Source organism: Chrysemys picta, chromosome 10 (genome assembly GCF_011386835.1).
Source record: "Chrysemys picta bellii isolate R12L10 chromosome 10, ASM1138683v2, whole genome shotgun sequence".
In the NCBI taxonomy this organism is placed as follows: domain Eukaryota; kingdom Metazoa; phylum Chordata; order Testudines; family Emydidae; genus Chrysemys; species Chrysemys picta.
Genome location: NC_088800.1, coordinates 15,196,515 through 15,212,227, shown reverse-complemented (window position 1 = coordinate 15,212,227; position 15,713 = coordinate 15,196,515). Strand labels below are relative to the sequence as shown.

The window sequence follows — 15,713 nt, the reverse complement described above, 5'->3', positions numbered from 1 at the left end:
ATCAAATATTGTCCACAAAAATCGATTGTTGTCAGTTTGCTGGTAACAAAACAGTACGACATTAAAAAAACCCAAGCAATATTACAGAACAGTTTCTGATCAATCTAACCATCGCAAAGGATCTGGATTGTGTCTTTAATCCTCAGTGAGAGAGCTGATAGACCTCACGAGTGCCCTTCGCCTGCCTGAAGAAAACGCAATCCCAATACATGTTGTAGCACCGGATAGGTAGAAAATCTGTATTTTCTCAGGCATCGTGAGAACTCAAAGCAGGCTTTGCATTTCCATCTGGCACCTGCTAAAGGGAATCTAGTATAAACTAAATGGCCGGGGGGGGGGGGCGGGGAAGGGCGCTCAGCAAAGCCCTGGTGCTCTGGGATTTTATTCCAAGTTCTTCGGGAACATACGCAAAATAAAAACAAGGAAGAAGTCAAATCCCACAGGTGCACAGTCCCAGCCTCTCCATATTGTGCTTAAGAGGGGACTGGCTGAGGGAGGGTCACTGGAAGAGGTGCGGTGGGGTGGGGGTGACAGGGAGTCCTCTGAACTTCAAGGCCCCACTGGAACCCAGAGGGCTGAGCCAGGACTAGTACTCCCGTCGCTCCTACCTCTGCGGGTGAAGGAGGAAAACCACCTGCACAACGTGGCGAGAACAAGATCTACCCCCGTGCAAAGGCCGACACGTTCCAGGCAGGTTAGATCTGCCCCCAAGTGCTCTGCTGTGAAGAAAGGCACAAATCCCGCCTAGTTTCCTCCGCCGCAGAGAGTCACTCCCCAGAGCTGGCTCACCGCTTGGCCTATGGGGTCTATAACTCCCCCGGAGCAGCCTCCTGGCCCCGAGCCCGAGCAGCCCTGGTGAAAGCCTGCCCCTGACCTGGGGGCAGCAGTCCCTCGCACAGCCCTCGGGGGAAGAAGGCGGCGTGGGCTCCCCTAGCTATTCAGCATGGCCAGGCTGCTGATCTCCTCAGCCCCTGACAGCAGCTGCAGGAACCAGGGATCGCTAGTCCAGTCCGGGTTGAGTGTGCGAGTGACCCCAGCCCCTTGGCCACGCTCCTAGGTCATCGCCGGGCCCTTTCCGGCTAGTGCAACAAAGCTCGGCTGCAGAGGACGCGGCGGGGAAGCGAACACCCCACCCCGTGCTCAATTAAGGACATAGCACGGGCTAGAGAAAAGGCCGAGTAGGGACCAGACAGGGCTTAGTCCGTGATACCGACGCCAAGCGCATCTTCTGCCCTCGGGGGCGTCCCCGATCCCATCCATACACACAAGGTCCGGCTTCCCCACCCCCAATGCTTCAGGGGCGGCCCACAGGCAGCAGTCTGAATCCTTAGGGGCGCAGGGGATCACACTCTGGCCTCCGGGCCTGGAGCCCTGCCCTTCCCGTGCACAGATGCACTGAGCGGGGAAGGGCCTCGCCGCAGCCTGCCAAGGCCCCCGCTGGAGCGATGGAAGGGAAGTTGGCCGCAGAGGGAGCTCAGAGCAGAGGCTGCCCCCAGCTGTCCCACAAGCAGGAGGACACTGCAGAGGGAGCTGCCAACGGGGGCTACCCCGTCTCCTGTTGCTGACCCTGACCAGGGCTCCAAGGGGCACGGGGTGGAGGGCGCAGGGCACCTGCCCTGGCGTCACTGGGGCGAGGCATCTGGAGCGGAGCGCAGGGAGCAGAGCCGGCAAACAGGCGGCACCAGACGCTGCCGGGCCCGGGCGCACCGCGGGGCTACAGGGCCGCTTGGAAGCAGCCGAGGGAAGGGGTCTGCACGCCCGGGCCCCGAGGCGCCCCTCTCACGCCAGGCGCCCTTGCCAGCCACACCCCCGGCCCTGAACTCTCCAGCCCCCCTCGGCTTCTCCAGCAGAGACCCCGGCGTGAGGAACCTCCGCCCCGGGCTGGCAGTGTAGTCCAGGGGTGGGCAGCCCATTGCGCTCCGTTCCCAGTTAGCGCTGCCCGCCAGGGCCCCTCGCTGGCCCGTTCCCATGCACTGGCCAAGCAGCCGGCGCCCAGGAACCGGGGCCGGGGGGACGCGCAAGGACTGGCCCAGGCCAATCGGTGGAGAGAGCGGGGCAGAGACTTGACCTGCTTTTTCCTCCGAGCCCCGGGGCTTGTGGCTGCAGACGCTGCACCTGGGGGTTTCTAGCGAGCGGCCCCAAAGGAGACCGGCTCACCCTTCCCCGCAGCGCCTCACGCCGCACCCAGCCAGGGGCCCTGCCGAGCTGTGACTCAGCGCGCTGGATGGGGCATCACACGTGTAAACGCTGGCGGTGAGGCGCGGTTTGCCCGGAATACCAGCACCGCCTGTAAGGAAGGCAAGAGCCCCGCGACTCGAAGAACCTGCCCTTCCCCGAGCTCTACTCTACACCATCGAGATAAGGAAACCCATCGCGGCCGGCGTTGCGCTGCAGCCCTAGCTTGCTAGCCCAGAGCCACGCTGGGCATTGTTACCGGCGGGGGTATTTCCAGGCCCAGAGTCGTTACTGGAATACAGAGCTCAGTCTATTGTTTCACGTGTTTGCGTCTTGCTTGGGAAACCGTTATCGCCCTCTCTAGGGTGAGTGCCAGCATAGGACGTGTGGAAATAAGAGACCTGCAGAGTCAGTATCTCACGCCGCTGGAGTCAGGCCTCTCCTCACTATTACTTGTTCTTAAAATACCCCAAATGTCAGAATACCACATGCATCGCCCAGTAGTCGCGTTTCTTCTAACATACTAGCCCCAGCGCAGCGTGCAATACCGAGCCATTCCCACACAAGCCGTCACTACACTGCATGGAGCTACAGCGCCCCCCAAGAAACATACTGCTCCTAGTTGACACCCTCCCAGCCCAGTTACATGGTAGGAGGCGCGGGGATCAGGAGGTCGGGTGTAGTACAGGGGAAAGGGAGAACTTCAGCCAGAAATTTTAGAAACAGCAGCTGTACTCACACTTAGGCCAGCCAGAGCCACCTTCCCCTCCCATTGCTTTCTCTTATACACACATTTAAGGTATTTATGATCGTCTGGTTAAATAAAGAATCAGAACACACAAACTTGAGTGCTTTAACAACACAGATGGCTTGCAGTATTAAACATAGCAAGACTGCCACAGCGGCTTTGAAACCAGACCTGAAGAAGAGCTCAGCATAAGCTGGAAGGGTTGTCTCTCACCAACAGAAGTCGGTGCAATCAAAGATATGACCTCAGCCACCTTGTCTCTCCAATATCCCGGGACCAACAACACTGCATAAAACTCACTTTGTCATCAGACTCCTTGCAGACAAGACTCAGCTTCCCCACATATTTCTCCCCGGAGCTTAGTTTTTCCCTAGCAGTCTCTACCCAACAGCCAGGTGAGTCATCTCTTCCCCCTTAAAACCTAATCAAAGTCTTCAGTTGTTTTTGAGTTTGGCCAGAAATCTACCGCCCAAAGCCACCAGGGGGCGCACTATGGCAGACGCAGGCCTGCCTGGAAGAAGGTTATCAGGAACGTTTCATATTTAAGCTCTTTACTGACCAATATGTCTTTCTAGACTAGGAGTTGAACCCTTTTCTTTATGCTCTGTGTTCCCCCACCTCCCTCAGGCTGTTCTTCTTCCCCTTCAGACACTTCCCAGTGGCTTGCTTCTCTTCCCCCCATGGACAGTGATTCTCCACTTCCTGCTTGCCTTCTCCCCTTGGCAGGCTACTCTTCATTTCTCCACTTTCACATCCCACAGTACTGCCTCCCTCCCTGGGCATTCCTCTCCTGGCTGCAACTGGCAGCTCCTGGGGCACTGGGGAGGTCCTCCCTCTCCCCTCCCCCCAACAATTTGTAAGGGAGACTCAAGCCTCCCCCTTACTCTCAGGCTCCCAGCATATCCCCAGGCCCAACAGTGCAGGCCCTTTCAGTCCAGTCTTAGACTGTTCTTTTAAAGAGCTTCTAGCCTCATTCATGTCAGAGAGAGTTAGTCATTGGTGCTTAGTTGGTGAGCTCCTTTCCCCAACCAGCGCATACCACAAACCCACAGGGCAGAAGTGAAGGACAAAGTATACCGGGACAAGCCAAATGACTCCACTTTGGGGAGTGCTAGCCCCTGCCTCCAACTTATTTTGAGTGGCCCATTTGGGGAGGAGGGAGGAGGAGTGAATCAGGCTTGAAAAACTATGCATTGAGTTCAGTACCATGTATGGGGGCTCCATTTCCCCAGCCTGAGAAGGCTGGTGGCAGGACAGAATTGAAAGTATTACTTTGGGGGGGGGAGAATATACCCATTACTCTCCTCCCCTCAATCCTCATTCCTCACACTTCAGTTCAGGCTGGCTGCAGAGAGATTATACAAAGTGCCAGAAGGGAAGCTTTCAAGTGCAATCATGAAAAATTTCACACAACTCCTAATTATTTTTAAAAAATCAATCTAACTCCATTTTCATTGATAGGAGCAATAGTAGTTAAGATGTAATATAGGAGTGCGCAACTTAAAGGACACGAGCATAGATCTTGGAAGGGCTGGTCCATATACGGAAGCTAAAGTTAGGAGATAAATACACAGTTAGTCATTGTTTGCTCCCAGTGAATGAGTTAGATGTTGGAGATTCTGACCCCTCATTCTTGCATTCTGCAAACTGCCTGTGTGTGTCTGAGAAAACAACCCAAGCCGATGTTCCAGCTGTCTTATTCCTATATAGCAGAAATGTCTTACAAACATTGGCCAAGGGACCCCATCAGATTTGATATCCAGGGGATTCCCCTCCACACACAACAACATTGTGTTCTACTTTAACGCCAGGATCTTTCCTGCTCTCCAGCACATCATGGTGTCATGTCTAAAGAATGGTGTTTTCCAAGGTCATTGACAAGACCCTGTTGGCAAAGAGGAGAAAGTAGTTTGAGCCATACTGGTTCATGCCAAGTCATGCAATGAATGTTTCTATGAGAAATTGTGTCTGGGATAGTCTGTGGCTTCACTGGAACTCTAGAGCACCAAGCTGTGCCATTAGTGCTTCAGGGTATTATTGGTCTCCAAGGTGCTCCGGTGTTACTTATGCTTCATGGTGCAAATACTGAAGTGGTGCAGTTCAGAACTCTGAGCACTGAAAGAGAAAGGCAAGAGTCAAGGTTCACATGTTGACAACTCAGAAGTCTGAGACTTCCCCCAGTAGCTTTGCTTTGGTGAAGTTGGCTTCGGCTTTAGAGCCAGCTGATTAAGCTCTCTAAAGCACCACATTTACAGTCAGTATCCAAAGAACAGCCTCCCATCCCAATAATATTTCACTGGCCGATTTGAGAGCAGCTTTTACCAATGAATCTCCCAGTTTCACTTTTGTAAAGTTTGGAGAAGCCCATTCAGCAGTCTGAGTAGTGGAAGTGAAGTGTCACATTTTCAAGAGTACCATGGATAGTCAACAGGACAGATGGTCTTGAAGATCTCCTGTTCCATTGCTTATTCAACACTACAGTTAAAAGTAACCCTGAACTTGGCATGTGGCTAATCCTCAACAAGGAGAAGTTTATATTATATTAGCGTGTGTAAGGATTTAAGACTCGCTATTGAGCTTGCTCACATCACCGTAACACAACGTGGATAAAAGCCTGCTCAGTAGGGAGCTCCCAGAGATTTTAATATTCTAGATAGTCCACTCCATCCACACGGAGGCAGCATGTCTTTCACTCCACACAGGGATGCTGGGAAGAACCATTCATAACCCTGCCCAGCTTGAAGGTTATGGGCTTGGATGTCAGAGGGGCTCAATTCCTGCCTCCCCTCTGGTGCAAGCTGGTGCTCCATTCCGGCCATTCAAGGGCCCTTTCTCCTGCTGTTGTCATTTCAAGACACCCCACCCCACCCATGTGTTGCTTATTGTGAAGTCAGATCCTAGCCTGACCTGTTCAGACATGAGTTACATAGACTCCCCCCACCAAACAAGCCAAAGGGGAATATTTTGCAATTGTGATTAATCTGAATGGATGGAGAAGATGAGGAGAGCTAAGTTTACATGTTTAAAAGCCAGAGTCAACACTACTAGATATTTCTTGCAATGCTTAACTCACAGCAGGGCCATAGCAGTCTACCTGGTACCCTACGTGGCCAGACATGTTGGCTGAATCAGTGTTGTTAAGAATATTTCAGCTTTCGCTTGACTTGCCAGCAACGCTTTTGTGACCAATGCTGCAGTAGCCGAGACACTTGGTGGTATTCCATGGTTCACAGCCATAGAATTTAGGTCAAGTTTACAAGTTACAAGATTATTTTTCCTTGTTGCCAACCCTGCAGACTCAACCTGGAATTTGGGAAACGAAGTCTGATTCTTTCTGGATTGGGCATCAGCATCAGTAAGACTCTAAAAGCCAACTTCTGCAAGCAGCAGCACCACCTCTGTAAACCTATCGTACAACCCCAGTCTAGGGTCAAATTTGCTCCTACAACTGGCATTTAACAATTGATGGTGCATGAACCAGAATGAACTCCAGGTCCATGTAGGAGGGCAGTGTTTGTTTTGAGAGTCTGACAGAAGTAATTATTTGTTACTGAAGTCTGAACTATGATAAGCCCAGCCCCACAGGGATCAGCCTGGTGATTGAAGTGGTACAATATGTAGCCACTTTTTGTCTCTAGCAGCTCTTTAATGTTGAATTAACGTAAGGTTTTTAACCATTTATTTTACCTACATTGGCTATGACAGAGGACCCACCTCAATCACGTGTTATGTGTATTTTCAGTATAGTTTCCCAGGTCACAGGTTTAACCCCCCCCCCACACACACACATTCTCAAGTGCCAGATGTCAGAGACTCAGAACCTGCTGTTCAGTACTTATTTAAAAAACTAAAGAGTAGTCTAGACTGCCACCTGGTGGGTGGCAAAGTCGTTCAGTTTTGTGCTGCGGAAGAGTTTTGGTGAATGCATCTGTGAAGCTACTTGGAAAGCACACTGGAATTCTGTGTTCCATCGCTCTGCAGGGCACACACATCCACTATGCCTTTGCCACTAACGCAAATGCCAGTCGTCTGTGGGAAATAAGCATGCAGAGATGGAGGGTAGTCTTGCCCAATGTGTATGGGCATTGCAACCAAGGAATCCATTGCATACATTTAAGACAAGTTAGACGGCACAATGGTTGTTTCCTCATTCTACAATCACTTTGTTGGCCAGTCAGTTACTTGAAGGCTAAATTAGGTAAAGGATTTAAGATCCCAAAGCTCAAGCCTCTTGCAAGAGTCAAGCTCAGAAGGCAGAGACTGAGAGTCAATAGAATCATAGACTATCATAGAATCATAGACTATCAGGGCTGGAAGGGACCTCAGGAGGTCATCTAGTCCAGCCCCCTGCTCAAAGGGGGACCAATCCCCAGACAGATTTTTACCTCAGTTCCCTAAATGGCCCCCTCGAGGATTGAACTCACAACCCTGGGTTTAGCAGGCCAATGCTCAAACCACTGAGCTATCCCTCCCCCTCCAATAGTTTGGAGTGTCCTATCACCTTGAGGATAGCTGGAAATGTTTCCTTTCACTTTTGCTGCAAGAGAAAATTCAAGTGACTTTTTGCGAAGTGGCAAGTCACCCTGTTGGGAATCCATTTCCTGAATGCTACAAGAGTCAGGAGGCGGAACCAGATGATGTAGGTTGTGATGTGACGGAGGAGACCAAAGATACTTACTCTTTTCCTCATTCTACTTTTTCCACAAAGTGCCCCCCCCCCCCGCATACATAGGCTGGAGTCTGGCCACACCACCTAGCTCTGCACTAGGTTCAGCTGAGTCTAACACAACCTTAGTCATTTTCAATTCAGCATGCAGATTTATGTAGTCTCTTCCTGTATTTTAGCCTCAGGAAATCTCCAGGGTCTACGTCCAGCACCAGCACTGCATTCCCCAAAACAGGACAGGGATCATGCTCCTTTTACTAAGGAGTTTATACTCTAGAGAGAAAGGTTAGGGGAGTTAAAAATATATAAACACATGCATACATTGTACACTTAACTAGGCCATGTAGATTATGCTAGAATTACTACTAACTCAATACTTGCACAAACCTCTGATCAGTTTTCATTGGTCCCTGTCTCAAACTCCAGTGGCCAGGTGATCTTATGGTCTAGCTCAGGGGTCAACAACCTTTGGCATGCGGCTCACCAGGGTAAGCGCCCTGGCGGGCTGGGCCGGTTTGTTTACCTGCTGTGTCCACAGGTTCGGCCGATCGCGGCTCCCACTGGCCGTCCCAGGCCAATGGGAGCTGCTGGAAGCGGCAGCCAGTACATCCCTCGGCCCGCGCCACTTCCAGCAGCTCCCATTGGCCTGGAGCGGCGAACCGCAGCTAGTGGAACCCGTGATCGGCAGAACCTGTGGACACGGCAAGTAAACAAACCGGCTCGGCCCGCCAGGGTGCTTACCCTGGCGAGCCACATGCCAAAGGTTGCCGACCCCTAGTCTAGCTTCTAACCTGATTCTGACCCAACCCAACAGACAGGACAGGCAGCTATTTAGCCAGGTAGCCAGAGGGTTCACCTTCCTGTCCCACACTGTCACTTGCTTTCTCAGTGGCTCATACCAGCCAATATGCTCACTTGGCATGGCTGCAGTGGAAACTGGTGTGACGCTGGCAGACCAGGTGCCGGCTCATGCCAAGACCCCCCTAGCCCCCACATCTCAAACAAACATGGACAAATACATAGCTGGAGTCAGTCGGGCTCCTCTGTATTAGTATTGTTAGAATTCTAATCCCTATTTTAGGAATATGCTCAGTGTTTAGATTTTATTCAATGTCTGTACATTTCTGCATGCGTTGGTCTCCCTTATAGCATCTGTATCCCATCTCATAAGGTAATATTTGAGCATTTGCATTGTAAGCTTCTGTAAGTCACCAGAAAGGCGAGAGACATTAGTGTGAAATGGTGGCCTCCAACAGAAAGTGTTATTCTGCCCCACAAGGAAGGCCCATCGGCATCAGATCAATTAGTGTGGAACATCAAAAAGGATGAAAGACTTTACTGATTGCTTACCCCCTACCCCATTAAGAAGAGATGTACAAGTGAATTCCTCTCAACAGCTGAGTTTCCAACTAGAAGCAGGGAGGGTAAAACCCCCCATAAGAGGAGGAATTGTATCTTCATGCTGCTTGACTCTGAGGGAAAAGGATTACTTAGCAAAAGATCCCCAGTGCTTAGTCTGGGTTAGCCCTAAAAGGAAATATAAAGCTTGATTATAGAAGCTTCTATTTTTTTTTTAATTGAAGACTGGAAGTAATTTGTGTGCATATGTTTACCTTCTTTAACCTTGTAAATAACTCTCTAGTTTCCATTTCCAATATAAGGAATCTTCAGATAATTTATTATAGGGTTGGCTACAAGGATAGTCTTTGGTGTGAGATCAAAAATGTAATTGACCCAGAGTAAGTAACCTGAATATTGCTGTGATCTTTGGTGTAAGAGACCATCTATCACAATGGTAGGCTCACCTGAGTGGCAAGACAGATCAGAGTACCCCATGGGACTGTCTGTGACCCCACGTTTAGGCTGTTATAGTGCCTGAGGAGCGTACACTTGAAAATTGGTTGTTGAAATCTAAGTATAGCGCTACGTATAGAACCAATCTGGGGTTTGTGGCCTGGTTTCTAACAGTCTTCCCTGAGGTTGGTACCCACACTCATGAGCCACTGCAAGACTGCTTGACAATTTAATCAATCCATTTATCAAGTGTAGTGCCAGAGTCTGAGAAGTAAGCCAAGATGTGCCACCCAGCAGCATGACCCAGCAATGCAGCAGCATCAGGAGCCTTTGAAGCTTAAAGGGGAACAATTCAGACAGACTTGCAGCTACCGCAGACTCGAGAGCACATAAACCAGACACGGCCATGCGCACGGGGTGTGCCGGGTGTGCCCAGGCACACCCTAATGCAGGGGTGGGCAAATGGCTCCACTCCCCATCGCGGCAAGCCGCGGGGTCCACGCTCCCGGGCCGGAGCGCCCGGCCGAGCGCAGCAAGCCGCCGGCCCCTCCCCGGCCTTCCTCCCTCCCTCCCTCCCCTGGAGCTATGCTGCCGCTCGTGCAGCGCTATGGGGGCCAGAGCTGCGCACTCCCGCAGGGCAGCGTTTGGCTCTGCGGTGAGGCAGACATGTTCCCTCCTCCCCTGGAGCCATGCTGCTGCGCGCAGTGCTCTGGGGGCCGGAGCTGTGCGCTCCTGTGGGGCAGTGTTTGGCTCCACAGGAAGGCTAGCAGCCTCATCTGATGGTAAGGGGTCCGGGGCCAGGGGGGTTGGATAAGGGGTGGGGGCAGTCAGGAACCAGGGTGGGTTGGATAGGGGGTGGGAACCCAGGGGGTGGTGGTGGTTAGCGGTGGGGGGGTTTCTGGAGGGGGCAGTCAGGGAGCAGGGGGGATTGGATGGGGCCGGTGAGTGCTGGGGTCTCTCGGGGGGGGGGTGGATAGGGGTCAGGGCAGTCAGGGGACAGGGAGCAAGGAGGGTCCTGGGGGGGGTCTCTGGAGGGGGTGGTCAGGGAACAAGGAGCTGGGAGGGGTTGGATGAGTCAGGAGTTCTGGGGTGGGGCAGTCAGGAGTGTGGAGAGGGGTTGGGGGAGGCAGGGAGCAGGGGGTTTGTATGGGTTGGGAGTTCTGGGGGTCCTGTCAGGGGGTGGGGAGCAGTTGAATAGGTGTGGGAGTCCTGGGGGTCTGTCTAGGGGCAGGGGTGTGGATAAGGATCGGGGCAGTCAGGAGACAGGCAAGTCAGGGGACAAGGAGCAGGGAGGCTTAGGTAGGGGGTGGAGTCCTGGGGGGCAGTTAGGGGCAGGGGTCCCAGGAGGGGGTAGTCGGGGGGGGGGACAAGGAGCAGGGGGGATTGGGAGGTTCTGAGGGGGGAAGTAAGGGGGCAGGAAGTAGGAGGGAGTGGATGGGAGCGGGACTAGGGCAGGGCTCCCTGGGCGCACACCCTAATGAAATAGGCTGCACACGCCTATGAAACCAGACACAGGAAAGCCAGGAACCTCCTGCGGATCACTAGCAGAGTTTCCTCACTGGTTGAATACCTTGCTGTAGATTTCTTTGTTCTAGATTTGCATAAGCAAATACAGGGAAAGTAGGAAGCTTTAAGTAAAAGGCAGAGAGAAAGGATGTGTTCCCCAGAAGAATTCACATACCACAAAGCCACCTATCTGCTCGAGGACTCTAGACCTATTTTCATTAACTGTACAGATTTTGGTGATAAAGGGAAGGGCCAGTTTAAACATTTTAATCACTACCTTCATTCCTGTGCTAGCACTTAGTTATCAAAACCAAGACCATGTCAGAGGTCAGGTCTCACTTGTTTCCACCCTTACAGGTTTCCCTTCTGTTTGGTCAGCCTAGTCAGTTTCTGGCTCTCATGCACTAGCACAAGGCATCTGCATACATTTGAAGGGGATGTTTAATACCAATTTTAAGCAAAACTGGGCAAGTTTAGTGAGACATTAATAAAATCAGCCCCATTTAAGCCAAATTATTTGAGCCTGTCCCTTTGTGAGTTTGTGTAACTCAGAGGTGGCAATCACTTACTGGTGAATTGTCAGTAATTAATAATACACCCTTCAGGGGATGTGAACTGGTTATTTTCACAAATAACAGTGGGGAAGCCTATGTCAACACAGCCTATGCTAAACCTCCGTGGGAAGTGGGGAGTTTTAAGATGTGTTTCATAAAGCTTCCCCATTGTAGTTTGAATGCAATAGAAACCTTGTTTAGACAGCTGCATAGTTCAAACCTTGTTCATTGTACAGCCCAAGTGCACCAAGTTAGTTGTTGGCCGAGTGAGGGGAGATCTAACACAACTCAACCTCAGTTGGTCTGTGTCTGTAACACACTAACTTCGGAACACTGCTGCCAGTCTAGAGAGGGAAGGGGATGAATTGGGGAGTGAAAGAACACAAGGAGTCCCTGGGAGTGCAATGTGCTCCACTGACAGAAGCCACAAAGCATATGACCCATTAGTGTAAGTTGCACTTTGTTTGGCTCCACTTTCACCTCAGCAAAGTGAATGCTGACCTTTCCCAATGGCAGCCCCGTTAGGTCACCCCATGTGCTGGCTAGATAAGTTAGCAACACGTTGACCAGTTACTATCTGCTCCCATACCCTTCAGTTTCCTCCTGAGAGCTAGATAATCAAGAGAGCTCTCAGCACAGGGGCCAACCCTCACCCCACACTTCCCCAAATGCACACCTAGGGCTAACTAAAGAAAGACCAGGCTGTCAAGAGCATTCAGCAGCTCTCATGGTGACACTTATGGCCAGATTTTAAACCTAAAAGGGAACCGGATTTTTTGGGTATTTATGGCCAAACTAGGGAGCGCTAATACTCAGAGGCATCTCACATCCCACCCCGCTCCTCCAGCAACTTCTGGTGGGGTTGGTTGTGCTTATACAAGCCTTACACTTACAACTTTAGAACCATGATCTGTTTTAAAGAGAGTCCTAACCACAGACACCACTCTCACCTGGTTTTTATTGCCAGCCATCCTCCTTTTCACCCTCAGGAAGGATACATCCAGCCTGCACAAGCCTGGTAGTCTCTACTTCCAGCTTTGGAAGAGGTTTGTGGCATGAGTACTGACTCTTCTATGTTCAAGCACCACCACATTGCACAACAGATGCACGAATATTCAGGCAGACTCTTGTTTGGCTCATTTAAGCACCACCACTCCATAAAAACTCAGATAATATATTCTCTGAGCAAACAGGATCATGACTCTCTTGTGAAAAATTCTCTCTGGTATTTTAATAATGCTTGTTACCTTAGTACAGGGGTTCTCACGCTTCATTGCGCCACAACCCCCTTCTGACAACAAAAATTACTACATGACCCCAGAAGGGGGGACCAAAGCCTGAGCCCACCACCCCAGGCAGGGGAAGGGGGCACCAAAGCCCAAAGGCTTCATCCCCAGGCAGTGGGCCTGTAACCCAGCCCTGCCACCTAGGGTTGAATCCCTTAGGCTTTAGCCCCAGGAGTCTGGGCTCAGGCAACTCTAAGCCAGCCCTAGCAACCCTATTAAAATGGGGTCATGACCACTTTGGGGTCCCAACCCCCAGTTTGAGAACCACTGCCTTAGTAGATAAGCACCATAACATTTAACAATATGCTGTATACACATTTGCTTTCACAGCTAGCACAAGTAAAAATAGCATTAAAGTGATTTACCACTTCTCTAAAACACACTTTTCATAGGCTAGGCCAGCCCTGCTCACATCTTTTCCCTTACCAGGCTTCCTTCCCCCCCCAATGTAGCCTTTATAAGGGAACAAACTGACCTAAGGGGCAGGAAAAAGGTGGCAGGCTGGCAGCAGTATTACTCTGTTAGCCAATTAGTTGCTGTTTCTCCCCCTTATAGAAACTGTTAGCTTCCGCTGCTCATGTGTTTTACTATGTGGGTGATTAATTCTGGCTAATTGCATGCAGGTGTGTGGTTCTTACTTTAAGAGCTAGGCATTACGTGATGCTTGAGTCAGGCTATAATCTGAGAGAATTTAGGCTCCAGTCCTGAAAGCTATTCCACAAAGGTGGGACCTGTGCCTTTTTAGTGTTCCGTCAATTCAGTGGCGCTCTGAGTAGGCATAAGGGTCTGTCTGTGCAGAACAGCTTGCAGGATCAGGGCCTTGGGCCCTAAATCTCAAATATGTTTAGGTGTCTAGCTTATGGGAGTTAGGTGCCTAGATACTTTTGAGGATCTGAGCCTTAGTGTGTAAGATTTCTGGGGGCAGGAATGCTGATCTTTGTTTAACACATTGTCCATTATTTTAGATTTTCCCAACTATTACGTTGTAAGTGTCTGTTAATAAACTATGTGTTTTAAAATTCTGCATCCTGGAGTCTAGTAATTTACACTGTCTCTACTGCCACGGTCTTTGTCCCACATTTGGGCTTTAGCAAGTTGAGATGTGTGTGTAAAAAAAAAAAAAAAAAAAAAAAAAAAAAAAAAAAAATGCTGTCCTATGGTTGGATGTGATGGATAAGGAGCAGCTGGACTGGTTTATAATTTTTTTCTTGATACTGGGTCATTTTGCATCCACGCTGGAGACAAGTAACTGTCTGTAGATCTTTAGATAATCAAATACGATCATCCTGAAACATCTCCTCTTCAAAAGACTACTAAGAAAAAAAAAATGTATGCACTGGCAAATACCTAGACATGCCTGAGGTGGCTGCAGGACACAGGATGGAAAATGAAAAGTCAAGAATGTTGCATTCAGCATGTGTGTACGTGTGAGAAATACTGTACCCTGACAAAAAAGGGTGAAGAATGAATTGCAAAGAGGGTGAACAAGAATGGAACTTGGGGATACTATGTTTCTCCTGAATATTCACACATATATTTTAAAATAATATACAGTGTTTTATATCCATTTATGCATTGCTGTAGAGCAGTGTTTCCCAAACTTGGGATGCCGCTTGTGCAGGGAAAGCCCCTGGCGGGCCGGGCTAGTTTGTTTACCTGCTGCATCCGCAGGTCCAGCCGAGCGCAGCTCCCATTGGCTGCGGTTCGCTGCTCCAGGCCAATGGGGGCTACTGGAAGCGGCGGCCAGTATGTCCCTCGGCCCATGCCGCTTCCAGCAGCTCCCATTGGCCTGGAGCAGCGAACCACGGCCAGTGGGAGCCGCGATCGGCCAGACCTGTGGACGCGGCAGATAAACAAACCGTCCCGGCCCACCAGGGGCTTTCCCTAAACAAGCGGTGTCCCAAGTTTGAGAAACTCTGCAGGAGAGGGTAACTGGAATGCCCAGTATGATGTGTTGACTTTGAAACAGACACTCATACATCCTCATAATAAGACATGGTCTGGAATGTACAGCCATAAACCCAGATCCTGCAACACTTGCAAGCATGGTTAACTTTATTACTGTGAGTAACCTCATGGAAATCAATTGGGCTTCTCCGGGCAGTAAAGTTAAGTATATGCATAACTGTTTGCAGGATCAAGGCTCTATATTTTCAACAGGCCTTGTTCTGGAATATTCTCCCACTCATGCACTGAGTCAGGATCTGCTGTGGCATCCCTATGGGATTCATTATGGCAGGGGTTGGCAACCTTTCAGAAGTGGTGTGCCGAGTCTTCATTTATTCACTTTCAGGTTTTGCGTGCCAGTAATACATTTTAACGTCCTTAGAAGGTCTCTTTCTATAAGTCTATAATATATAACTAAACTATTGTTGTATGCAAAGTAAATAAGGTTTTTAAAATGTTTAAGAAGCTTCATTTAAAATTAAATTAAAATGCAGAGCTCCCCCGGACCAGTGGCCAGGACCCGGGCAGTGTGAGTGCCACTGAAAATCAGCTCGCGTGCTGCCTTTGGCACATGTGCCATAGATTGCCTACCCCTGCATTATGGAATATTCTTCTGTGTTTTGGGATACACTCTCCAGGATCTTATTAGCTACAATTATTAATTCATTATTACTATTATTGCAATTTCACCCAGATGGTTCAAAAATAATCTGAAACGTTTTGAAAACAAATACATATACAATTATAGCTCTTTAATATGAAATAAAAATAAATATAAACATTAACTGCTATCACTGGCTAGGTGATTTTTGCATCAGCACTGGGTTCGTGTTCACTCCTCCGGTCTGGGCTTTGCCCTGTGGACATTGCTCTGGAATTCTTTCCTTTTTCTCCCACTTTAAAATAGGGGGTTTATAAATATATTTATAAAAATTCATTTCAGCCCACTTGGCCTACCAACTTGCGACCGCGGCAGGACTCGAACCTGCAATCTTCTGATCCGAAGTCAGACGCCTTATCCATTAGGCCACGCGGCC

At 49.9% G+C, this 15,713-nt stretch overlaps 1 non-coding gene across 1 annotated transcript; it reads right to left on the bottom strand.

Moving 5' to 3' along the window:
- Positions 1–15,640: 15,640 nt before the first annotated feature.
- On the bottom strand, positions 15,641–15,713 carry TRNAR-UCG (transfer RNA arginine (anticodon UCG)). The gene has a single exon. It is a non-coding gene; the product is annotated as a tRNA-Arg (tRNA).